Source organism: Panthera pardus, unplaced genomic scaffold, assembly GCF_024362965.1.
Source record: "Panthera pardus isolate Hobbes unplaced genomic scaffold, ASM2436296v1 HiC_scaffold_11, whole genome shotgun sequence".
NCBI lineage: Eukaryota > Metazoa > Chordata > Mammalia > Carnivora > Felidae > Panthera > Panthera pardus.
The window spans coordinates 92,447,842-92,474,965 of record NW_026526666.1 but is presented as its reverse complement, the minus strand read 5'-3'; the positions used below and the strand labels follow the sequence as shown (position 1 = coordinate 92,474,965).

Sequence of the window (27,124 nt, the reverse complement as noted above, 5' to 3'; positions counted from 1 at the left end):
TCACAACCCCGAGATCAAGAGTCACATGCTCTACTGACTGAGCCCGTCAGGCGCCCCTAAAAATGTCTCATATTCACAATTAAAGGACACCTTGGAAGGGTTCTTGGTCTGCCAGTGTGCTGAGGCACTCTGTCATCAGACACAAAATCCTAAGTCTCTGTTCCCTTGCTCCTCCAAAGTTAATGATGTTACGGAGAACAAGCATTGGTGAGGATGTGGGGAGACTGAAATGCTTGTGCACTGTTGGTGGGAATTTAAAATGGGGCGGCCACTATGGAAAGCAGTGTGCAGGTTCCTCAAGACGTTAAAAACAGAATTACCAGTGAACCAGTGATCCAGAAGTTCCAGTGTTAGGTATTTACCCCCCAAGAACTGAAAGCGAGATCTCAAAGAGGTATTTGCACACCTGTGTTTATTGCAGCATTATGCACGACTAGGGTTGTGGAACCAATCCAAATGTCTACAGACAAATGAATGGATACAGAAAATGTGGTAGGGGCACCTGGGTGGCTCAGTTGGTTAAGCGTCTAGCTCTTGATGTCAGCTCAGGTCATGATGTCACTATTCGTGAGTTCGAGCCCCATGTCAGGCTTTGCAGATTCTCTCTCTCCCTCTCTCTCTCTGCCCTTCCCCCAGCTCGCACTCACAAGCGTGCGCGCGCTCTCTCTCTCAAAATAAATAAATAAACTTAAAAAATTTAAAAAAAGAAAATGTGGTGATACACACAATGGACTATTATTCAGCCTTAAAAAGGAAGGAAATCCTGGGAGTGCTATCGTGGATGGACCTGAGACATTATGCTAAGTGGAATAAGCCGGCCACAGAAAGATAAATTTTGGTATGATTCCACTTACGTGAGGTACCTAGGGTAGCCAAACTGATAGAAACAGAAAGTAGAATGGTAGCTGCCAGGGGCTGGGGGAAGGGAAGTGGGAAGTTAATGGGTACAGAGTTTCGGTTTTGTAAGACGAAAACGTTCTAGAGATCTGTTGCACAACACTGTGAATATACTTAATGCTACTGAACTGTACAAAATGATTAAGATGAGGGGCGCCTGGGTGGCTCAGTCAGTGAGCGTCCGACTCAGGATTTCGGCTCAGGTCACGATCCCAGGGTTGTGGGATCGAGCCCCATGTTGGGCTCTGCGCTGAGTGTGGAGCCTGCTTGGGATTCTCTCTCTCTGTCTATCTTTCTCTCTCTCTCTCTCTCTCTCCCCCTCTGCCCCTCTCCTGTGTGCACCTTCTCTTGCTCTCTAAAATAATAATAATAATAAAAGATTAAGATGATACATTTAATGATGTGATTTTTAGCAGAATTTCAAAAAATGTTAATGATCTTTCCATATTGAACTGGAAGGCTTTTCGGGTCCCACCAGACCCTATAGAAATCTGTCTGTAAGCAAATACTTAAACATGTCATGTTATTACTGTTTAAGTTTTAAATAGTAAGTATCTTTTAAGTGTCTTAAAGGGACTGCTTGAGGAAGAAAAACGATTATGTTGCAGTGAGAGCAGCCAACTCTAATTTATCAGATTTGAAAAGTGAAATTTACGTTTCTTGAGTTTTCTTAAGGACATCAAAAGCACACGGCATTTGCTGGGATTAAACAAGTTTCAGTTTTCTGAGTCAAAAAAAAAAATGCAGCTATTCAACTACCCTTTATTGTGTAAAGAATTGGAACCGGCCACGCTGTCTGGGTAATTAGTTTGTTTTCAATCTTAAAAGCACGTCAAAAGTATTTCCTTATTTGTTTTGCGGACTAGGAAGCTCAGAGCAAGATTTGCGGTACATCTCTAACTTCTACCTGGAACTTTATTTTTTTTAATTTATTTATTTACTTACTTTAAAGTAGGCTCAAAAATAAATAAATAAATAAATAAATAAACGTTAAAAAAAAAAAAAGGGGGCGCCTGGGTGGCTCAGTCGGTTAAGCGTCCGACTTCGGCTCAGGTCATGATCTCTCCGTCTGTGAGTTCGAGCCCCGCATCGGGCTCTGTGCTGACAGCTCAGAGCCTGGAGCCTGTTTCAGATTCTGTGTCTCCCTCTCTCTGACCCTCCCCCGTTCATGCTCTGTCTCTCTCTGTCTCAAAAAAAAAATAAATAAACGTTAAAAAAAATAATAATAAAGTAGGCTCCACGCCCAACCTGGGGCTCAAACTCCTGACCCTGAGATCAAGAGTCGCATTCTATCGACTTAAGCCAGCCAGGCGCCCTCTACTCGGAACTTTAGGAAATAATGCATTGGGGCAACTTTGTGTTTTATTTTGTCTCTTATTTCATCTGACTTATTCCCTCCCCTAATTTTTGCTTGGCCCAGCTTCATCACTTAATTTTTTTTTTTTAAATCTTTTGCACAAGACACATTTCGTAAATCGTCTTTGGACCACGGTTGGCGTAGATAAATAAATAAAATAGAAATGACGAATGTGAACTGAACACCTTACAGATATGGTCTTATATAGTCATAAATTTCCAAACATCATCAAGTCCATGACTTCCAAAAACAAATAAAACACCAAGGCCAAGTGAAATTCATCCTATGAGGCAGAAGGAAGTAGCAAAGCATTAGGGGTGGACTCTTTAACTAGTATATTTCATATCTCTTTGTAAACAGGAAGCAGAAGCTCTAACAGCCAAGCAGCTGATGGGGGCGGGGGGAGTAGGGGGGAGGAGGTGGGGAGGAAGGCTGGGTTCCTGAACCAGCTTCTTCTGGGGCAGCCTTGATTGAAGACACCAGCAACCTTCTAAGAAAGAGGTAGGAAGCTGAAACTATGCAGTGAGGAAACTTTTAAACACGCAGATGTATCATAAATCAAGACGACACTAATGACTCCTGTCCTGTTAGTCATAATCTGCTTCGAGTGGTTTCTCCCGCAGTGGGAGTGAGGGACTTTGAGCTATCCCCTTTGCTACGGAATTAAATCAAACTGAGTAAGTGCTGCATCAATTAGGCTTTTTGGTTGCAAGCCACAGAAACGGATTCTAGCTTCAGCGAAAACCAGAATACACTAGAAGGATGTTATGGACTGAATGCTTGTGTTTCCCCCGAATTTGTATGTGGAAGCCCTGTCCCCCAGTGTGATGGTATTTAGAGATGTGGCATTTGGGAGGTAATTAGGGTTAGATGACGTCGTGAGGGTGGGGCTCTCATGACACGATTAGTGCCCTTATAAGAAGAGACACCAGGGACCTAGCCCTCCCTCCCACTCACAGCACGCACAAAGACGAGTTCATGTGAGCACATAGCGAGATGCCAGCCACCTCCACAAAAGGCCTTAGAATGCAGCCCACCTGGCTGGCATTTTGATCCTAGATTCCCCAGCCTCTAGAACTGTGAGAGATAAATATCTGTTGTTTAAGCCCCCCCGGTCTGTGATATTTCACGATGGCGGCCTGAGTTGACTGCGACAAAGGATATGGGGGTTCGCAGAACCAAGAGGAAACCGTGGGGCCAGCTTGGAAAATCAGCGGGAACGAAGGGATCTCTGAAAGCCCATCAGCCACATTTGTACAATTCCTGGGACAAAAGGCACTATTCCTGTGGACCGGGAGTCAGCAAACTATGGTCCGCTGGTCAATTCTTGCCCGCCACGTGCTTTTGCAAATAAAGTTTTATCGGAACTACCTCTTCCTTACACCATCGCTGGTTTCTCCTGGCAGGACTGCAGAGAATAGTGACTGCCCCGAGAGTACTCATACATTGACATGTTGTCTGTGGCTGCCTCTGCCCTGTGGCAGCAAAATGGAGTAGTTTCGCAGAGATCGTATGACCTGCAAAAGCCTAAAATATCTACCCCAAAAGTTCGCTGCCATAGACTAACAGAATAGAATGACATGGTGCCTCCTCCCGCCTCCCCAAACTGTACAATGCGCTGCTGGCCTTGTCTGGAGGGAAGCTGGATAGCAGAAACTACAGCTGAGGTTATGCTGGATAAGGATAGGTCAAGTTCACATGCTTCCTCTGTGATGGATGTGGGGTTTCCAGCCCCCTTTCCCATTCTCTGTGTCCTTAGAGAGTCCATTGGCTGAGCTTAAGTCCTGGGCCCATCTCTGTGCTATGGGACAGAGGGTGGAAGGATCAGGCCCTCTTGGCTTCATTTACAAGGGTGCCAGGCATTCTTAGACGATGCCAAGTGAGTTCCTACACAGGGGGCTTGGGGTTCTACTAGCAGGAAGGGGGAGCCGGATGCTGATTGGCTGGAAGTCTACGAATGTCCTCCTAAATACTTACGAACAGCACAATCATTGTGACCCATCAAGATACACACGGCTCTCTCGTTCATTCGTTGTCATGCCGCACGTCCGGAATCTGGCCACTTCTCACCCCTGCCGAAACCCTGGTCCGGGCCAGCATCATCTCATACCTCTTACATCATTGCAGGAGGTACCTTGTCCTCCCCGCTGCTTCCAGCCTTGCTTACTACGGTCCGTTCTCCACACAGCTGTCAGAATATTCCTTCAACTGTTTGTTTCCCAGTAAACTCGAAGTAATATTATGTCATAGCTCTGTCCACGGTGTCCAGTGGCTTCCTATCTAACTCAGGGTCAAAGCCAAAATTGTCACCATGGCCTACCAGGGCGTGATCTGTCCCCCCACTGGCTCTCTGATCTTACCTCCTACCATTCTTCCCTTCCTCACTCTGTTCCAGCCACGCCAGCCTCCTGGCCAGTCCTGCAAACACGCAGGCATTGTCTTGCCTCAAGGCCTTGCATCTGGCCCTTCCTTCCGCCTAGGAATCTGTTCCCCCTGGAAAGCTGCATGACTTCATCCCTCAAGTCCTTCAGTCCTTGCTTAAATGTCTTCTCCGCAGAGAGGGTGTCCTTGACCGCCATGACCTCTGTCTGCCTCACCCTGCTTTCTCTCTCTCCGTAGCCTCTCTCACCACCAGCCACGTGACACACGGCTGTTCCTTTGTTGTCTGTGCATCTCAGAGAGTCAACTCTGCGAGGGCTCCTGCGCCACAGTGAATTCTGCCTGAAGCAGAGTAGCACTTGATGAATAAATGTTAAGCGGAAGAATCCTGGGGCACCTGGGTGGCTCGGTTAAGCGTCTGCCTCGTGCTTTCAGCTCAGGTCATGATCTCGCCGTTTGTGGGTTTGAGCCTCGCGTCGGGCCCTGTGCTGGCAGGGCGGGGCCTGCTCGGGATTCTCTGTCTCCCTCTCTCTCTCTGCCCCTCCTACATGCTCTCTCTCTCTCTCAAAATAAATAAATAAACTTTATTATTATTATTATTTTTTAATTTTTGTAATGTTTATTTTTGAGAGAGAGAGACAGAGCACAGGGGAGGGAGGAGCAGAGAGAGCAGGAGACACAGAATCTGAAGCAGGCTCCAGGCTCTGACTCACCAGCACAGAGCCCGACGCGGGGCTTGAACTCGCAAACCGTGAGATCATGACCTGAGCGGAAGTCCGACGCTTAACGGACTGAGCCACCCAGGCGCCCCTAATAAATAAACTTTAAAAACAAAGTTAAGTGGGAGAATTCTGACCCAGGAAGGCACTGCTTCCCTTCAACCCTGGGAAACTCAGGACCCTGAAGCCCCCCAGAGTGTGAAAATGAACCTCTTTTCCCTACCCTTGGAATGTTGATCTGGAAATCCCTGACTTCAGACAGAGGGAATTTCCAGGCTATAAAACTAAAAGCTGAAGGCATTGACTCTTTAAACCCCCAAAAGCCTTAAGAGCAGGGAAAGGGGTACTAGCAGCGTCAAAACGATTTTCTTTTTCTTGTCCCCGTTGCCCTCCTTTATTTTTCCTCATAGCATTGTCACTGTTTGAAATGGAGCTGAAGCCCCATCTAGGCACTTGGCGGTTTCTGTATTTTCTGAGGCGACAGACAGCTCGAGGAAGAGGCATGCAGACAAGGCCTACGCTAGTCTTTATCTCTGGGTGGCGCAGTGACTGCCTTGAGCATGGTCATGTGACCCCATTGAGACAAAGGAGAATCAGGAGCCATTTAAGTCAATGGGATGGCCAGAGAAATAGAGCATCTTCTTCCCGCTGGTATTAAGAAAGAACAAGATTAAGCCTAGCATTGCTGGTGCCGGTGCCACAGCCAGGGAAGAGCCTTCCTATATAAAGTTTCACAACAAAGAGACAGAGAGAGACTGGTCCTGATCCTGTTGAGCCCCTGGATCCAGCCGTACCTGAAGTCGGTGGACTTTTCAGATTCGTGTTGCCTCAGCCAGCTTGAGCTGGAGTTTCTGTTACCGCTAAGTGATCATTGCTTTTTGATTCACTCTTCCCTCCTGCCTCCCTGTTCATTCATCCCCTCTAACTCCTCTTCTGTTGGTAGGAGCCGTATCTCTAGGTCAGACCTCAAGTCCTGAAATAGGATACAAAAGCACTTCCTGCTCAAAGCCAAACAACAGGATGAAGGAGGGGAAAGGTCAGTCTATTTTCCCCATGTTTTCAAGCATTTGGATGCTTGTCAACAACAAGACAGAACTTCTAGCTTTTGATCTGATAGTTTTGGAGCTCTGTCAATGCCAAAGGGCCTGATTCTCATGCTCTCCTTGGAATTGTAAGACTTACTAGAATTTGTGCAGAACTTGGAGAAAAGGACCCTGAATACATTTGCTGAAATATTTGTACAACTTTCCCTTAATCTACTTAAGTGATGTCATTGCTTTTGGAACATTTTGAGCTATTTTTCCTTTCTAACGTTAGAAGAAGAGAGGTAGACGCATGTGGACTGTATCTTTAATATTAAAAGAAGAGAGGTAGACACATAAAGCAGGCTTTTAAAAAATACATAACATTCGTCATTTTTTCTTTTCTTTTTTTAAATGTTTGTTTTTGAGAGAGAGCTTGCACAAGTGGGGGAGGGGCAGAGAGAGAGGGAGACACAGAATCCGAAGCAGGCTCCAGGCTCCCAGCTGTCAGCACAGAGCCCGACGTGGGGCCTGAAATCACAAACCACGAGATCATGACCTGAGCCGAAGTCAGATGCTTAACCGGCTGAGCCACCCAGAGGCCCCAGAAATTCCATAATTTATTTTTCTGTTTTCTCTCTCTTTTCTAAGTATGCTTCATGCCCAGCGCAGAACCCGATGTGAGCCTTGAACTCACAATCCTGAGATCGAGTCAGATGCTTAAACAACTGAGCCACAGAGGTGCCCTCATTCTCTCTTTGCTGGGTGTTTGAGTTATCTCTGATGTTTGCTCTAATACATAACGCTATGTTGGCATCCGTCTGTGTTTGCTTGTTTGTGTAAGTATCTCTAAATGTGGAATTGCCGGGTTAAAGGATTTAAACACTAAAGTTTTGGGGCACCTGGGTGGCTCAGTCAGTTAAGCAGCCAACTTTGGCTCAGGTCATGTTCTCCGGGTTCGTGGTTCAAGCCCCGCGTCGGGCTCTGTGCTGACAGCTCAGAGCCTGGAGCCTGCTTCGGATTCTGTGTCTCCTTCTCTCTCTGCCTCTCCTCTGCTCACACTCTGTCTGTCTGTCTCTCTCTCTCAAAAAAAAAAAAAAAAAAAAAAAAGAATAAACAAAAAAGAAAGAAAAAAGAAAAAACTTAAAAAAAATTTTTTAACACCTAGGGCCTAACTTTCATCCTCTGCAGAGGTTATACTGGCTTCTACCAACGGTGCACAGGAGTGCTTTGGACGGTAAACTCCCCCACCAATAAAAAACATTGGTAGGTATCTCAATCTGTCTGTGCTCTTAGAACAAACTACCACAGAATGGGTGGTGCGTTAACAATATAAGTTTATTTCTCACGGTTCTGGAGGCTGGGAAGTCTAAGATCAAGGTGCTGATAGATTGGGAGTCTGGTGAGAACCCCCTTCCCAGGTCACATACGCCTCTCTTTTCGCTTCTCCTGTATTGGGAGGAACAGGCAGACTCTGAGATCTGTTTTACAAGGACTCTAACCCTGTTTCTGAGAGCTCTGCCCTCATGACCTTTCTAAGGTCCCACCTCCAAGTACCATCCCATTGGGGAGCATCCAGTCAATGCTGTGGGATGTGCCTCCTTGTAGTACCCAACCAATATTAGGGAACACACTGAAGTGAGTCATTTGCTCTCATTTCACCTTCATTGTGTTGGCCAGAAACCAAACTCAAATTGATCTGGCCAAAAATTGACTCTGTGAGGGAAATGGCTTCAGGCAAGGCTGGATTCAGGGCTCAGATGTTGCCATAGGAACTCATCTTCTGTTTCCCGCAGGCTTGGCTTACTTCTGTTCTAGATGTTTCTTTCTTATGTTTCTTTCCTTTTTTTTTTTTTTTTTTTTTGGTTGTTGTGGTTTGTTTTTTATTTTTTATTTAAAAAAAATTTTTTTTAATGTTTATTTATTTTTTGAGAGACAGAGAGAGACAGAGCATGAGCAGGGGAGGGGCAGAGAGAGAGAGAGGGAGTCACAGAATCCAAAGCAGGCTCCAGGCTCTGAGCTGTCAGCACAGAGCCTGACGTGGGGCTCGAACCCACGAGCAGTGAGATCATGACCTGAGCCGAAGTCGGACGCTTAACCGACTGAGCCACCCAGGGGCCCCGTCGTTTGTTTTTTTAAAGATTTTATTTTGAAGTAATCTCTACCCCCAACGCAGGTCTCAAACAGACCACCCAGAGATCTAGAGTCCCCTGCTGCAGCCGGACATCCCCAGGCTCTCTCCTTTTAGTGGTTCCAGTCCTCCTATCCTCTCAGGTTCAAGTTCTGCACCCAAAAGCACGTTTTCTAGCAGTTTGAGCCAAAGTTCTGATAGTCACTCTTTTTACACCTATCATTGACCCAATCACAGTGACCCCCAAAATGGGCTGAGTTGATTGACTTGGGCTGGGTTGCTCAAGTGCTCCGTCCCTGGAGGTTGGGGGTTAGAACCTGATCCCCCTGCCTCCGCACAGTGCCTGAGAGAAGGGGGGAGGCAGAGGCCCTCATGAAAGTCTGGGAGTGTGGAAGGAATGGTTGCTGGGGAGATAGAGCCTTCAACCAGCTCTGATGGTCACAACTGCCTCCAGTGCTGCCCTGGGGTAAATCCATTCTCCATGCTGCAGCCAGAAAAGGGGCCCTCCAAACAGAACAAATCTGAGCCTTGTTTAAAACTCTTTGGTTGTTCTTCTTTGCCTTCAGGGTAAATTCCACCCCCCTTAACTAGGCCTCCAGGACCTGGCCTTTCCCCAGCCCCCCCCCCCCCCCCTAGCATTCCTTTGTAAAGCCGGACTGCATTGCTTAGTTGTCCAAATAAGCCTTGTTCTCTCTCTTACTTCTTTGCTTAACAGCCTTGGTGATTTAGAAAGAACTTACTAAGTGCCAGGCAATGTGCGAAGCGTTATACATGTATTATATACCCAACGCAAGTACTCACGATAATCCCACGAAAAGAGGCAGGGTGTATGTGATACAATCATAGCAGTCGGTCGGCTGAAGTTCAGATTCAGGCTCATGTATTAATCATGTTTGCATTTTCTGTATTTTATGATGCTTTAACATCTTACGGCCTTCCAAACCCTGGAGAGAGTGCCCCTCCCAGGGCTAGCTATCTTAGAGATAGTGAACAACTTGACTTTGAGTGTGCCTTTCCTATACAAACCAGTCAATTCAAAGTCCACACCCCTAACCCCTCCTTTATCCAACCCTCACATAGCAAATCAATATTCCCTCGGCCCTAATCACACACCAGAGACAGGTACCAGACAACTAGGAGTTCCCCCATAGCCTGGAACCTGCTGGCATGATTCAAACGAGCCCATCTTGAACTGCAGGCCTAGCCTCTCTCATTCCTTCCCCTGAGAACCACGATCGAGGCTTTTGCCCGTGCTGTTTTTTCTGTCTAATTTGTCCTGGTGCTCTCCCTTGCGGCCCTGCCTCGCACGGTGTGCATCTGCTTCTTGGGAATTACAAGTAATAAATCCTTCTTTCAAAGGCAGTTGTCTTCGTTTATGACATCTTACCATACCTGATTAAAATCAAATCCTGGAGGGGCGCCTGGCTGGCTCACTTGGTAGAGCATGTGACTCTTGATCTTGGGGTCATGAGTTCAAGCCCCATGTTGAGGGGAGAAGTTACTTGAAAATAAAATAAAATTTAAAAAATCAAATCTTGGAGACATTCAGCCTCTAATTAGCTGTGTGACCTTGGGCTCAACCTCTCTCTGCCTTGAGTTCTCTCTCTCTAAAATGGGGGTGATAAGAACACCTACTTAAAAGATGAAGGGCTGGGGCGCCTGGGTGGCTCAGCCGGTTAAGCGGCCGACTTCGGCTCAGGTCATGATCTCGAGGTCCGTGAGTTCAAGCCCGGCGTCGGGCTCTGTGCTGACAGCTCAGAGCCCGGAGCCTGTTTCAGATTCTCTGTCTCCCTCTCTCTGACCCTCCCCCGTTCATGCTCTGTCTCAAAAATAAACGTTAAAAAAAAAAAAAAAAGATGAAGGGAAAAATTGGGAAAGACTTTGAAATGGGAAAGGGAAAGAAAAAACACCAATGAGTGTTTGATGAACTCACTCTTCGTGGTGATTGCTACCTTTCCGGGTCTTTGAGTTAGTTTGCAACTCTGTAAGTCATAAGACACCGATGGTAATGCAATAAACATTGCTAATAGAAATGCAAATTGTATCTGGTGAAATGCAGTTGATTTTGTCCTGAGGATATTGACCAGTTTTCTCAGTTTTGCATCTATTTGTGAGTTTAAGTGCAAGCACAGCTTTCCTTGGCTCTCACAAATATATCTCAACTAGCAAGAGAGCCTTAACTTTTCTTTAGAAAATTTTTTTAATGGTTATTTATTTTTGAGAGGGAGAGAGACAGAGTGTGAGCGGGGGAGGGGCAGAGAGAGGGAGACAGAATCCGAAGCAGGCTCCAGGCTCCGAGCTGTCAGCACAGAGCCTGACACCACCCTCAAACTCAAGAACTGCAAGTTCGTGACCTGAGCCAAAGTCAGACGCTTAACTGACGGAGCCACCAGGCGCCCCAAGAGCCTTAACTTTTCTAACTCTCTGTTTCTCTATTCTTGTTCTCTTTACTAAGTCTGTGTTTTGTTTCTTGTTTTGGCTCCCTGACAGACAATAAATTATTCCTCTTTAGTGGCAGCAATAATGGGGAAGTTGATTTTTATGGTCAGAACATTTAGCAATCTCTATAAATGGGTTAATGGATTATAGAGATCAATTCTCTGCTGAGAGAGGCAGAGAATCTGGCTTGTTAGTCTTTTTGTTTGTCTATTTGAGCTCAAATCAATTAAGACTTTAATGCTTGCCAGGAAGGAAAACAGCTCTTTGATATCCGGACCAGTGAGTTTTACATGTTTTTGAGTTTATTCTCCACCCTTGGCTATAGTCGCAGGTCTGAAGCTGGAGGTTTTGTTATGTTTGTGTATCTGTAATGGAGAAAGGCCCCTCATCTCTTTTGTAAGTATGTAAAAATTTCCCATCTTTACAGGATATTGGTAAATTAGGTTACGAAGTCTCCTAAAGTAAAGGAATTCTTTACTGAATCTCATAGAGATCTTTAAAAAGTGATTCTATTTCTAAAATATGAATAAAATGAGGAAATGGGATTTCTAATCCTTTAAATTTATAATAGGCAAAATATTATTCTTCCAGAAACTGAGAATTCTTTTAAGAACTCAAGGACACCTATGAAATGGGAAAGCTGAAGGGACTCCATTTAAAACAATTTTTTAATGTTTATTTGTTTTTGAGAGAGAGAGAGAACGTGAGCAGGGGAGGGGTGGAGAGAGAGAGGGAGACACAGAATCCAAAGCAGGCTCCAGGCTCCGAGCTGTCAGCACAGAGCCCAACGCGGGGCTCAAACTCACAAACCGTGAGATCATGACCTGAGCCGAAGTCAGATGCCCAACCGACTGAGCCACCCAGACGCCCCAAAGGGACTGTTTTAGCAAGGGTCGGTCTCTGTTGTTTTTCTGCCAGGCCCGGTTTACTCATGAGCCCCATTTTGCCTCTAAGCCAGAGAAGCTTTGTTCACTGCAAGGGGGAAGCGAGAAAGCTAATCAATCATTCTCTGAGTTTTGTCCCAGGCCCCAAGCACCTGATAACACCTAAACTGAGCCAGATCCCAAACGTGTTCCAGGACACAAGCTTCAAACAAAGCTTTGGCTGACACTGACCTCCCTTCAGTAAATTACAGAACACCAATCGTTCACCTGAACTTGCCCTTGACTGGATCCTACCACGGATTCCTGGACGAACACGAACCCTAGATACTTTCTAATATAAACCCCTAGCCCCAAGCAATGATGAAACTCATGTTCCTTTCCTTTCCGAGCCTTCCAGACGCTCCCTCTGTTATTCCCACCTGCTGCCTACATTGTTCCATAAACTCTGTTTCCATTTTCTTTGGCTTCCCGTGAGCTGGTCCTGTGAGCCCCTCCCCTGTGTTCTTAGACCCAGCCTGCCTGCATCACAGACGCAAGATCAATCTTTGGCCGGAAGAAGGTTAGCTTAACAATTTTGCTTTTTGGGGTGCCTGGTGGCCCAGTTGGAAGAACATGTGACTCTCGATCTCAGTGGTGAGTTCAAGCCCCACGTTGGGGGTAGAGATTACTTAAATAAATAAAACTTTCAAAAAAAAAATCTGTAAAGAAAACAATTTTGCTTTAATGAAAACAACTGTCTGATTTGTCAGTGTGGGTATAATAACAGTGTACATTATATTCTACTTGGGTTTGTTTATTCTGAACTTATTCAGGTTTGTTATTCAAATAAGCTAACTTATTCATGCGTAATATTTACAAAGTGAAGAAATGTAAATTCGTATTCAACTAAATTGAATCATCCTGATGCACTTTAACAGTGATCATACCTTACAGTATGTCAGCTAGTAGATAATTTCCAAGATCATCAGTTGACTGAAAACTGATATTAAATTGAGTTATTGAACTGATATTAAATTGAGTTATTTAAAGCTTATTTATTTATGTTGAGACAGAGGGAGAGAGAAAGAATCCCAAGCAGGCTCTGCGCTGTCTTCCCAGAGCCTGATGCAGGGCTCAATCCCATGATGGTGAGATCATGACCTGAGCCGAAACCAAGAGCTAGATGTTCAACTGAGTGAGCCACCCAAGAGCCCTTAAGTTGAGTTATTTAATGGATAATCATTGATATCCAAATAATTTCTGGGATACAATACTGAAACATTGGTTACTAAGCATGATTTTAGTTTAATACTCTGCTTCTATACATATATATATATATATATATATATATATATATATATAACATGTTATATATATAACATGTTATATATATATAAAACTCACGAGCCTGAGATCAAGACCTAAACTAAGATCAAGAGTCGAACAGTTAACCAACTGAGCCACCAAGGCACCCCTACACTGCTTATATGTTTGTTATGTAAATGCTATATTCTGAGTTATTTTAATGAGCATTTTTTAAAGGTGTAAGAGAGATGTGTGGCTGCAGAAAGTTGCACTGTAAACTTTGCTCACCTGCTCTAATCCTGGGGTAAGGCTGAGGGGTCTTCATTAGCTACCCCCACATGCCCCAGTTAGTAAAAAGTAAAGCTTTGGTTAAAAATACAAACTCATAGGGGCACCTGACTGGTTCAGTTGGTGGAGCGTGTGACTCTTGACTTGGGGTTGTGAGTTAGAGCCCCACAGTGGGTGTAGAGATTACTTAACCGTAAAATTTAGGGACGTTTGAGTGGCTCAGTCTTTCAAGTATCCGACTTTGGCTGAGGTCATGATCTCACAGATCATGAGTTTGAGCCCTGCATTGGGCTCTGTGCTGACAGCTCAGAGCCTGGAGCCTGCTTTGCATTCTGTGTCTCCCTCTCTCTCTGCCCCTCTCCTGTTCATGCTCTGTCTCTGTCTCTCTCTCAAAAATAAACATTAAACAAAATTTTTAAGTAAAATCTAAAAGAAATAAATAAAAATTCCTCTGAGTGGTTGAGATTATACTAGGAGCATTTGTAAAAGAGAAATGTAACGTATATGTAAGCAGAGGTTCTTAGGGTTTTTTAAGATGTTTGTTTATTTTTGAGAGAGAGATCGTGTACACGGGGGAGAGCAGAATGAGAGGGGGACACAGGATCTGAAGATGCCTGTGTGCTGACAGCAGAGATCCCGATGTGGGGCTTGAACTCATGAACCATGAGATCATGACCTGAGCTGAAATCGGATGCTTAACCAACTGAGACACCCAGGGGCCCCTACACTTTTTTTGTTGTTAATCTCTTGATCTCTTTGCATTTTCAAGACTTATTGAGGACCCCAAACAGCTTTTATTTATGTGAATTTCAACTGTTAATATATACCATATTGGAATTTGAAACTGGGAAAAACTGATTAAGTTTTAAAATACTTACCAGGGGTGCCTGGCTGGCTCAGTCAGAAGAACATGTGACTCTTGACCTCGGGGTCATAAGTTCGAGCCTCACATGGGGTGTAGAGATTACTTACATAAATAAAACTTTAAAACAATATTTATTGATTCATCAGAAAATAAAACTCATTGCATATTAACACAACACCTTAGTATTAATATGAAAAATTGTTTTGGCCTCGTGGAACCCGTGAAAGAGGCTATGTTCAAATAAAGTTTCAGTTTGATCCTGAATGTAAAAAAGAGTTTGTATAAACGTAAATTTTATTTGCTTTGGTTTGTGATACCCGAGTCTGAGAAGAAGCTATGAAGTATGTTAACATCTTAGCAGAGTTGGTTCGATGCTGATTGGCTTGTTTTCTTGGTTTGCTGATTCTTGCTTTCACCTGCCATGTAAAAGTTTATTCTTTGCTTTTTGCATAGATATCTAGGTTGCAAAGATTCCATGTCTTCATCATTTTCTTTTTTTTTTTGTCTTCATCATTTTCTATGATTTATTTTGATTTTATTATATCCTTAATTATTTAAGGGGGAATGGGGCGTCTGGGTGCTTCAGTCGGTTAAGCCTCCGTCTCTTGATTTTGGCTCAGATCATGATCTTGCTGTTTGTGAGTTCGAGCCCTGCATTGGGCTCCACACTGACAGTGGGATTATCTCTGTCTGCTTGGGATTCTCTCTCTCTGCCCCTCCCCTGCTCATGTTCTCTCTCTCTCTCTCTCTCTCTCTCTCTCCCTCAAAATGAATAAATAGACTTAAAAAATTATTTAAGGAGGGGAAAAAAGAACAAAGATTCCTCATTCACAAATGAGTTAATGTTCTTTGCCATCCTATTACTGTCTATGCTTCTTTGTAAATGCTTTATTATCATAATTACAGGCACTCAAGATCCTAGCTTAACTGAATGTCCAAATCTCTGATAACTTGTCTAAACGTTTGCCTTCCTGTGACTGGATCTTAAGTATAAAAAAAGAAAAAGGTAAAGAAAAATTTCAAGATATCTGCTACACCTAAAACTAACTTTGAGATTTCCCATAGGATCCCTGGAAAGCCAGAGTAGAAAAACATTCTTATGAACTGGTCCATCTTAACAATGAACTGGCCCTAAAACAATTATGGGGGCACCTGGATGACTCAGTCAGTTGAGCGTCTGACTTTGGCTCAGGTCCTGATCTCGTGGTTTGTGAGTTCGAGCCCCGCGTTGGGCTCTGTGCTGACAACTCAGGGCCTGGAGCCTGCTTCGGATTCTGTGTCTCCTCCTCTCTCTGCCCCTACCCCACTCCCACTCGTGCTCTGTCTCTCTCCCTCTCTTTCTGAAAAATAAATAAACATTAAAAAAATAACTAGAACAATTTTGAAATAGTTCTGTTGAGTTTTCCTAGATCAGAGTCCTGTTGGTACTTGGGGTGATGATATTGGCAACAACAGCATAGTGTATCATAAGTTCAGATATTATTTAAAATGTTCACTTGCTGTAATCTTCCTTCTTCTGTTTGGATCTAGCATGGTCTAGGCCAGTGGGATGCACATCAGACTTATTGTGGGCTAGAGATCTATAGACATCTATAAGATTTCTAGGTCCTACTCTAGACTTACCGAATCTGATATTCTTGGTATGGCAAGAATTGTGTCTCAGGATTATTGTATGTTATCTCTTAAGATCGCTTCCTCTGTACCAATTACATTCATCTATTTTTATGAATCAGATGTAATGTTAACTGACTTCTTCGAAAATAGACTTAATCATTATCTTCAGAGTATTTTGCCTACATTTTATTCTTTTTGCAATGATTTGATTATCTTTTGTTTAGTTTGCCAGAAACAACTTAATTTCCTTGTCAGTGTCCTGATTCTTATTATGAACCATCATTAGACCTTTCACACTGGAGAATTATCAGTCATAAGTTAACCAGAGCCATTTCAAGTCCCTGCCACCTAAAATAGCTGAGGTTTGCCTGAGGACCCTGCTATAAGCCACAGGGTTTGTGTTTTCATCAAAGAATCCGGTCTCAGAGCTTTGTGGGAAAGGACTATAACAGATCTTTGAAACTACTGGCATTCAAAACTGAGTTGACTCAGCTTAGACAACTTTTAGACTGTACCAGTGGAGTGAGTCAAGATTTCCAGGACTCTATGGTCGAGCAGATGGCTTCATGAGACTCCAACTCGAGAGCCAGCTGAAGAAGAATTAATTACACAGGACTGAATGAACTGACAAGGGAAATTTTATGGTAGTTATCTGTTTGGAATATGGTTGATCGTGTTTTAGTGTTCCATTTTCCAGATTCATAAGGAATCCCTTTGTCTTTCTTCTTAAGCCATCTGTTTATCCATAACAACTTATCTGATTTTGCTTTTGTAAACTGAACTAAACCATTTAAAATATCTGATCTTCAGGCGCCTGGGTGGCTTAGTTGGCTAAGTGTCCAACTCTTGATTTCGGCTCAGGTCATCATCTCGCGGTTCGCGAGTTCAAGCCCCACATTGGGCTCTGCACTGACAGCACAGAGCCTGCTTGGGATTCTCTCTCTCTCTCTCTCTCTCTCTGCGCCTCCCTCTCTCTCTCTCTCTCAAAATAAATAAATAAACTTAAAATAAAATACCTGGGGCGCCTGGGTGGCTCAGTCGGTTGGGCATCCGACTTTGGCTCAGGTCATGTTCTCAGGGTTTGTGGTTCAAGCCCCGCCTGGGGCTCTGTGCTGACAGCTTGGAGCCTGGAGCCTGCTTCGGATTCTGTGTCTCCCTCTCTCTCTGCCCCTCCCCCACTCACGCTCTTTCTCTCTCAAAAATAAAATAAACATTAAATAAATAAATAAATAAATACATAAATACATAAATAAATAAAATACCTGATGTCCTACTTCTTACCAGGATAAATTGATTGTACATCAAGGCATCAAGAGCCATATTGGAGAATGATGTTCCTCAAATCAGGTATGACAAGACTTTTTAAGGAATACATGTTGGATCTACTTATGGAGTTAATGCCTACAAAGATCTCTAAGAAACCTGACCTGGTACCTGGTTTACAAGTGCGAAGGTAGGATATTTGGAATATTTGGGGGACCTCAAAAAGAGAAGAACTCACCCAAATTTACAGCTATGACAGGTGAAAGAAATCTGGGTTGGGTTTCTTAACCTAGGAATAACAAATAATAGAGCCTCCTGAAATTCCAGTTGGAGATTCCTTATGAAAACTTCCAGACAAAAGTTAATTTTGTAATTGTTTAAAACCGAATGGCTTTAAAGTTTGCAAAGCAAATTTGGGAGGTCCTTAGGGCAAATTAATACACTCACCGCACCTGTATAAACTATCAGACCAGATTATGAGGCCAGGCTTTATTTTGTGATCAAGAATAATTTTTCTTTGAGATTATTATGATCATAAGGGGTTTTGCAGGGACCACAGGGACAAGTTGGGAGGACTTTGAAATTTAGTGGGCATCTTGCCTGGCCGGTGAACCAGTTACCTCTGCCTTTCCTTACCACTGAGCTACTTTATAGCTCAAAACTGTAGAAAGTTGACAGTAATGGAGATGCTTCTTGTCTACTGAAATGCAGATTGTGTCTAGCAGAGTGTAATTGATTACCTGTGGATACTGACCAACCTAGCCAGTTTTGCATTTGTTTATGGATTAATTTCATTGCTCCTTATCTCCCTATAATTGTGTATAATTACTCCCTATCTCCCTTTAATTGTGAACCTAACTGGTTCCCCCATCATCTAATAAGTTCCATAAAATCTTCAATACAGGTTCATCCCATATCCTTATGAGAGTCAACATGTTATCTTTTTTGAAAATTATCCTTTGGGTCTCTGTTATGTAGGGTGCATAGAACAGTGCCTGATACCCAGTACAGGCTCAATAAATGTTAGCTTTTCTTTTTAATGTTTATTTATTTATTTTGAGAGGGGGAGGGGAAGGGGCAGAGAGAGAAGGAGAGAGGGGATCCCAAGCAGGCTCCACACTCAGTGAAGACCCCAACGCGGGGCTCGAACCTACGAGCCGTGAGATCATGCCCTGAGCTGAAACCAAGAGGTGGATGCTCAATGGACTGAGCCACCTGGGTGCCCCAATGTTAGTTTTTTAGGTAAAGGATTCCAATTACCCCTATCTTACAGGTGAGGAGAATAAGGTGCAGGGAAAGTAAACAAAGTTGCTTAGACAACACAGCGCGTCAGAGGTGGAACGGAACTAGAAGTCAAGTCTGTCTACGCCTCCAAGCCCCTGATTTTTCGTCCCCCTCCCACAGTCCTCTCTGGCTGTGCTCTGCTAACTCCCACTCCTTCTTCAGAGATGGAGTCTTCCTGGATCCCTCTGGACCAGGTTAGCATCTCCATCCCCAGCTCTGTATCCTCCCCTATTAGGCCCACAGCCTAAATATGTTGCAACCATCAACGTCTTCATCTAAAGGATGAACTGCATCCGGCCAGGGACCGAGACCTTTTCCATCACCATCCAGCTCAGAGCCAGCATGCGGCAAATGCCCACGTGCGAGTGCAGGAAGTAAGACATCCTGTAGCCATGGCATTTTCTCCCCCTGGGAAGGAGAGCAGGGGTGCTTTCTGGAACTGCCTAGAAGCCCTCAGCATCTCCGTTCTCTGCCAGCCCAACGCTCCCTGGGCTCCTGTCGGCTCAAGGGGCATCAAACCTCCTAAAGAGGATGCCCGGAGCCACCAGCCCCTCAGGACTTGAGTTCCTGGGTTTTGTTGTTGTTCCCCCACCCCCCCAAATCAAATTCCAGAAATCCAGGTTTAAAAATAACCAAGAAATGCAATCTTCTCCACCAAGCCGCTTGGCAAAAACAAATCCTCCACAAAGACCAGTGTGCAGTCTTACTTACACGCTTACTCATTTTCAGACGCCAGCTCAGCTCTGTTCTGGGTGGGGAGGAAGAGGGGGCCCGGGGCTGAAGGGCAAGGGCACGGGAGCCAGACACAAGCTGGGCTGGATATTGGGACGACCCGGCACGGCAGGCACACGCCCTTGTGGGAAGGCAGCTGTTTGGGACCTGCCGTGAAGTCCGGTTTTCCTTGGAGTCCCAGCCTGCTGGTCCCCAGCCCTGGATCGGGCAGAAGATCAAAGCAGCCCTGGAAAACGGCCTCCATTAGTGATCCAGAATTCACTCTCCTTCCCTGGGGAGACATCAGCTTCTGCTCGAGCCTGCCTTTCCCCATCATTACTTAGGGAACTGGCTGGTGGTAATAGGGAGTAGCATTTAAACTCCTGCTAACAACAACCTCAAACTCCTTCCTCTTTTCTACATGGTCTATTTTCTGACCTGTCATCTTTCTTAATGCCTATTTTGTGGGCGAGAAAAATGTGTGATGGAAGAGAGGAAATTCAGGACCAGGGAAGGCTTGGAAAACTGTCAAAATTTCATATTTCCTCCTCCTTTGAATCAGCATTTATGTCCCTCAATGGGGTTTTCCTGCATATGCTTGTATAACTCCCTTTTAAAACAATTTTTGCTGTTTTTTCCTTTCCCTGCCCCTGGGTAAGTCATTCCAACGACTACTTTCCACCTCAAAAGAAAGTAGTGGACAGGAAAAAAGTGGTCGTGTGGTCTGTTGGCTACAACTCCCAGCAGAGCCGGGAGCCTTTGGTTCTATTCTGAGCCTTTTTTGGGAACAGGACGAAGGAAGGGGACGCGAGCCTTGCCCTTTTACGGGAGCTCCCGGGACCCTGTGCCAGCAGGAGGAAGTTGCTTACTCCACATCAGAAGGGAGCCGGAACCGGCATTTATGAAACACCTACGAAGTGCCAGGCCCACTTAATCCTCATAAGTTTGTGAGATAGGTTTTGCGACTTCCACATGACAGATGAGGAAGCTGAGGCTCAGAGAGATGTGGAGCGGCCCCAGGGTAGCACAGCTTGGCAGCTGGGAACACAGCCTGGTTCAGATTCTTAGGTCTGAGCTGTTTTCACTACAATGTGTAACCCGCCAACCATGCTTTATTCATTGAGTTACTGAATTTATTGAGCACCTAGTATGTGCCACACCCCCCCCCCATTGTAGTTGTGATCAAAGCAAAGATCCTTTTTTTTTTTTTTTTTAATGGAGCTTATATTCTAGTTGGGGGTGGGGCGGAGGCAGGAGGTAGACAAAAAATAAACATAATAAATACGTAAATTATGTAACACGGTGTGTCTTATATGCTGAGGACAAAGGAAAAAGTAGAGGTGGCTAGGGGTATTGGGAGGACTGGAGACCCAGTTGTACACTTAGGATAATCAAGACAGACCTCATGGAGGTGGTGATGTTTGCGTGAGGATTTATAGGAGAAATTGGCGGGGCGGGGGGCACCTGGGTGGCTCAGTCGATTGAGCATCCAGCTCTTGATTTCAGCTCGGGTCACGGTCTCACGGTTTGTGAGTTCAAGCCCCGCCTGGGGCTCTGTGCTGACAGTGTGGAGCCTGCTTGGGATTCTCTGTCTCTGCCCATCCCCCACTCCTGCACGCATTCTCTCTCCCTCCCCCCCCTCCCCCTCTCTCTCAAAATAAATAAACCCTTTTTAAAAATAAATAAAAGAGGGGCACCTGGGTGGCTTGGTCGGTTAAGCGTCCGACTTCGGCTCAGGTCATGATCTCACGGTCCGTGAGTTCGAGCTCCGCGTCGGGCTCTGTGCTGACAGCTCAGAGCCTGGAGCCTGTTTCAGATTCTGTGTCTCCCTCTCTCTCTGACCCTCCCCTGTTCATGCTCTGTCTCTCTCTGTCTCAAAAATAAATAAACATTAAAAAAAAAAAAATTAAAAAAAATAAAAATAAATAAAAGAGAAATGGGAGTTGGGGGCGGTGTTTGAGCGAAATTATCACTGTCAGAGGCAACAGTCAAGTCAGTGCAAAGACAGGAAGGTGGGAGTTTGCCCGGTGCGTTTGACCGATAGCAAGAAGGGGAGGGTGTGTGCATGTCACAGAGATGGCAAGGGGTCCTTACCCAGGAAAGGGCCACTCTGGTGTGTTGGGTTGTGTTGGGAGTAGACCTCGGGTGCGGGGAAGAAGCAGGGAGAGGGGGAAGGGGCTGTGGCGGTCGCCAGCTAAGAGACCCTGCCGTTTTGGAAGCAGTGGAGGCGGTGAGTGGAGGTTGGATTCTGGATTTATTCTGAAGGCAGAGACAGCAGGGTTTCCTGATGGGCTAGATGGGGAGTGTGAGAGGGAGACGTCGGGGCACCTCCGAGGTTTCTGCTGGCCGGAGGAAGGTTTTGGGTGGGGCAGATCTGGGCAGGGAAGGAAGACCAGGAGTTCTGGTTTCGGACATAGTGAGTTCGAGACGTGCAACCTCTCTCCATACGGGGCCAGATAAATAACATCCAGGGCAAGACTGAAGAGGCCAATTTATGAGGAGTCTCCAAACAAACCAGCCAATTTCAGAGTTTCCCCAACATCGCCTTCCTCTTAACCAGCTTTTTTTTTTTTTTTTAACTCGGTGCGGGGGAGGGGTGTCCATGAACTTGGATGGGAAAAAATTACATCTCCCCCCGCCCCCAACCTCTTACTGGAATGTTGCATTTCCTTCGATTATGAATGTAGGCAACGAACCTCAGGAGACTTAGCAAGGCCGGCGACTGCTACCAATAAGAATCACAGACGTTTTCGTTTTACATCATCGGTGCCACAGATTACCCTCAAATGCCTTTTATCGTTATCACTTCTTTGAACTTATGGTAATTATTAGATGTCACCCCATTTTATGATTTCATGCGTTAACAAGCACGTGTATTACCGCCTCATAAATTTGAATTTGAGACATTTTTGATGACGATATTTTATCATACTTAGTTTCCCTGGTAATCGTATGCATTTTATTGTTTGGGGAAGTCTCATCAGCTCCCCCCGACTGTCACAGGGGTCCCTGGCACAAAAGAGTTAAGACCCTGATCTAGGTTAAATATCCTTGATGAGAGAGGAGCAAATATAAATAAATAAGTCACTAAAATCTCTTGATCTGGGGCAGGAACCATGCCAGGAATTTTATAGACATTCCCTAAGTTAATCCTTACAGTTGCAAGGTGGATATTCTCATTATTCCCCTTTTACAACTGAGGAAATTGGGGCTCAGAGATGTTAAAGTCACCCAGCTGCTCGCTCAGTGAAAAATCGGCCATTCAAACTCAAGGCTATATCTAAAGTCTGTGTTTATATTTTAGTAAGACAAATTGGCTCCTATGTTGAGTCCTACGGGCCCCTCTGGGTCAGCACAGTGTCATAGCCAAACAGCAGGGTGGTATTGGGTAAGAACTGAAGACTGGAGTTGGTCTGCCTGGGCTCAGATCCAGCCTGTGTGGCTTGTTTACCTGTGACCGTGGCTGAATTACTTGCCTGTGCCTTCATTTCCGTGTCTATCACATGGGCCCGATGGTGATAAAAATGCCACCGGCAGAAATGTGTTGTGGGGTAGATTGTGACATCTAGAACAGTGCCCAGAATGTAGAAGGCGCTTGCTTCATAAGGATTTATTTTTCTTAAGAGAGAAACAGATGGGATTTGAATGTCAGTGCAACTTCTTACTAACTGTGTGGTCTTGGGCAACTCACTTAACCTCTCTGAGCTTCATTGTCCTCATCTGTAAGTGGAGATCATAAAACCTGCCTCGTAGGGTGGTGGTTAAGAATCAAATGAGATCATCGGGGCGCCTGGGTGGCTCAGGTGGTTAAGCGTCCGACTTGGGTTCAGGTCATGATCACACGGCTCGTGAGTTCGAGCTCCGCGTCAGGCTCTGTGCTGACAGCACAGGGCCTGGAGCCTGCTTCGGATTCTGTGTCTCCCTCGCTCTCCGCCTCTCCCCCGTCTCAAAAATAAATAAACACTAAAAAAAAGTAAAGAAAGCGTGTGTGTTGAAAAGAAATGAGGGGCGCCTGGGTGGCGCAGTCGGTTAAGCCTCCGACTTCAGCCAGGTCACGATCTCACGGTCCGTGAGTTCGAGCCCCGCGTCGGGCTCTGGGCTGATGGCTCGGAGCCTGGAGCCTGTTTCCGATTCTGTGTCTCCCTTCTCTCTGTCCCTCCCCCGTTCATGCTCTGTCTCTCTCTGTCCCAAAAATAAAATAAACGTTGAAAAAAAAAAAAAAAATTAAAAAAAAAAAAAATTAAAAAAAAAAAAAAGAAAAGAAATGAGATCATTAATACAAGATGTTTAGACATTCACTAAGGAGTATAAGCAATCCGTAATAGATACGTGCTCAATAAATGTTAACATTAATTAATTGATTATTATCTTTCTACGTCTTTTCAACCTTGTCAGTTTTCCTAGTCCTTACTCTGGTCTTTATTAAGCTCTCCCAATCCCATTCCTTTACTTGGGAATTTTGTGGAATACCTAATATAATCGAATGCTTAAGGTTAAACCCAGACATTTATCACGCAAATATTTACTGAGCTCTTTCCATATGCCAGACACTGTTCCAGGCACATGGGTACATCAGTAAACAAGAATCTCTCTGTGACCATGGCAGCTGACATTCTTTTTTTTTTTTTTTTTAATTTTTTTTTAAACGTTTACTTATTTTTGAGACAGAGAGAGACAGAGCATGAACAGGGGAGGGTCAGAGAGACGGAGACACAGAATCTGAAACAGGCTCCAGGCTCTGAGCTGTCAGCACAGAGCCCGATGCGGGGCTCGAACTCACGAACCGGGAGATCATGACCTGAGCCGAAGTCAGACGCTTAACCAACTGAGCCACCCAGGCGCCCCTGACATTCTAAACAGTAGACCTCCTGCCTCACATGAAGTCCCCTTTACTGATCTAGAGAAAATCGAATATATACTGTTTAAGTTTATTATTATTGTTTTAGTAATTTACACACCCAACATGGGGCTCAAACCCATGACCCTGAGATCAAGAGTCACATGTTCCCCTAGCTGAGCCAACAAGGTGCTCCACCAAATTAATATTTGACAATAATAATTTCATATCAATATATTGGACATATGTCCATACTGTCTTGTTCTAGACAGATCTCTACACTAGGCCCCACAGCTCTCTGGCCCCATCCCTCACCACCGAGAATTGCTTTCTTCTCTAGACGTGCAGCGCCCGTTCACAGTCCTATGCCTCTGCACATGCTTGGCCCTCTGCCTGGAACGTCCTTCCCACCTGACAAATTCTTCCTTGTTCTTTGGGGCCCGAGTCAAATGTCCACTTCCTCCATGAAGCCTCCTTGGTCTCCCCGAGGCAAATGGCCACCGTACCTGAGCCCTCCTGGGGACATCTGCTTATTTTACCTAAACAGCACCAATTTCATAATTGTCCTTAGTTGTCCTTTAGGGAACCATCCCCTCCTTGCTTTTTGGTCCAGTGGGTTGATCTTAACCCCACCTCAGCTGTCATTCCAGGCCAGAGCATATGACTAGGACTAAGCGATCTGAGTATTCTATTCCCCTAGCTGGTGTGACCGGTTCAGGAATGGACTCAGAGTCAAGCCTAATCAGTGAGATTCGAACCTGGGACTTTTTGTTTAAGCCAGTTCTAATTAGGTTTCTGTCCCTTGCAATGGCCATCAAGAGTCCTGACTAGTACAAGCCATCCCAGAGTAAATTGTTGTGTGATCTCCCTGTTACCTTCTGTCTGTTTGTCTTTCTCTCTCTCTCTGGACTATGAAATAATTCAGGGCAGAGTCTGATTCTTGGGGCACCTGAGTACCTCGGTTAAGCATTGGACTCTTGGTTTCAGCTTAGGTCATGATCTCACAGTTCGTAAGATCATCCCTGAGTCCGGCTCTGTGCTGCGGGTGTGGAGCCTGCTTGGGACTCTGTCTCTCTCTGCCCCACCCCTCTCTCAAAATAAGTAAATAAATTTAAAAAAAAGATTGGTTCTTATTCATGAGATGATCTGGGGTCCAGGTCCCTTCAGATAAACGGCAGGAGAGTTGACAAAGTCCTGGAACAAGACTGTGTGTATATATACTCTTTCCGTCCCATGTGGATGGGAACTGCTCCTGGTCCTTCTGTCCGGTAGGGAGGGAAAAGAATGCATTTTACAGTTCGGCGACCCTGTACCTCACATCTGAGTTTGCATTAATCTGCTCTAGCAAAAAAGACACCACATCTGGCACAACAGGTGCAATCAGTGTTGCTACTTGGTGGGGTTGACAATAGTCCACTGTCATCTTCCAGGCTCTCTGCTTTTTGCAAGGACCACAACAGTGAGTTCACGCTCCACTGGCGACAATGGTGGTAGTCACCTTTGGCCTTGTATCGTTTCTCCAGGGCTTTCGTAGCCTCCGGCAACAGCCGTCCGATTCCAGTCTTTGAAACTGTCCAACACCTGGTATATTGCACCCTGCGGTTCATTCTCCTCTCCTACTTCCTTCCAGTTCACCACCGGTGACGATTTGCCCAATTGCGCCACACCTGCATGCCAGAGGTCACCGGTACTCTGCAAACCACCAATGACAGCGTCTTCATGGCCAGGCAACCGGCAGGTGATCCAGCTCTGAAATCCCATTTTACTTTGTTTCCTAAAGCCACTTTCAGTATCGACGGACATAGGTTACGTTCCTCTGTGAAGTTGGCATGCAAGAAGCTTTGGGAGGGGGTGTGATGGGGATGCTCTCAGGAACGATACCTGTAAACGAGTGAGAGAAGCAGCATCGCACAGAGGGAGAAGCCGAATAGCGACCAAGTAGCTCTGAAGCTCCCAATAGAGCCGCAGGGAATTCTGAGGTGGATTTTCAGGGTTGTCTGATCGAAGCAAGGGGGCTAGGCATTTATTCTCCCTCCTGGACCGGTCATTCACGCAAGACGCCTTCAGGGAGGGCACTTGATCCGGGGTGAGGCACGCCTCTTTGGCTGAGCTGGGGCAGTGAGGGCCTTGGCTAAGGATTGCAGGATCTGCGGGAACACCACAGCATCGTCTACGGAGACTCTTTCTCATACGGGTATGCAGGTATCCCACGCACATGTTGCGTATTAGGTATTGTGAATATCTTTTTTTCAGCCTGTCATCCGTCTGTTAGCTCTCAGTGTCATTTGTTGAGCAGACTCTCTTAATTATGATGTGACCAAATTAATAGATTTCCCTCCTTACTGATTTGTCCTCATTCCTTAGGTCGTGAAGATATCCTCCTACATTATGTTTTTTCAAAAAATATATTTTTACTTTCAAAATTGGATCTTTAGTCCTTCCAGAGTCCACTTTATTTTGTTTTTATTTTTTTTCTTAAAGTTTATTTATTTTGAGAGAGAGAGAGCTGAGGACGGGCAGAGAGAGAGAGAGAGAAGTAGAGAGAGAGAATCGTAAGCAGGCTCCATGCTGTCAGTGCAGAGCCAGAGGCAGGACTCGAACTAACAAACCATGAGATCATGACCTGAGCAGAAATCAAGAGTTGGGTGCTTAACCGACGGAGCGACCCAGGCACCCCAGGAGCCCACTTTATTTTTTTTTTTTTAGTTTTTTTTAACGTTTATTTATTTTTGAGACAGAGAGAGACAGAGCATGAACGGGGGAGGGTCAGAGAGAGGGAGACACAGAATCCGAAACAGGCTCCAGGCTCTGAGCTGTCAGCACAGAGCCCGATGCGGGGCTCGAACCCACAGACCGTGAGATCCTGACCTGAGCTGAAGTCGGCAGCTCAACCGACTGAGCCCCCCAGGCACCCCAGGAGCCCACTTTAAAGGTGGGTATGATGTAGGCATCCGATTTTCTTCCTTTTTCCTCTGTATCATGAAACAGTTCTCCTTATTTTCTTCATCTCTTTGCCCTCTGCTCTCACCACTGTCTTAAGATGCCACATCTGAAGAGAATCTTTGACCTCTTAATACTCTTCTTCCGAGGGCACTGGTAATGAGCACCGGGTCTGGTATGTTGCAAAAATAACCAATATTGTAAAATTTA

At 45.2% G+C, this 27,124-nt stretch overlaps 1 long non-coding RNA gene across 1 annotated transcript; it reads left to right on the top strand.

The window, feature by feature from the left end:
* Window positions 1-924: 924 nt before the first annotated feature.
* On the top strand, window positions 925-26,400 carry LOC109274225 (uncharacterized). The gene is made up of 3 exons (XR_002083499.2): window positions 925-1,001; window positions 17,164-17,226; window positions 25,498-26,400. It is a non-coding gene; the product is annotated as an uncharacterized LOC109274225 (long non-coding RNA).
* The last annotated feature ends 724 nt before the right edge of the window (window positions 26,401-27,124 follow it).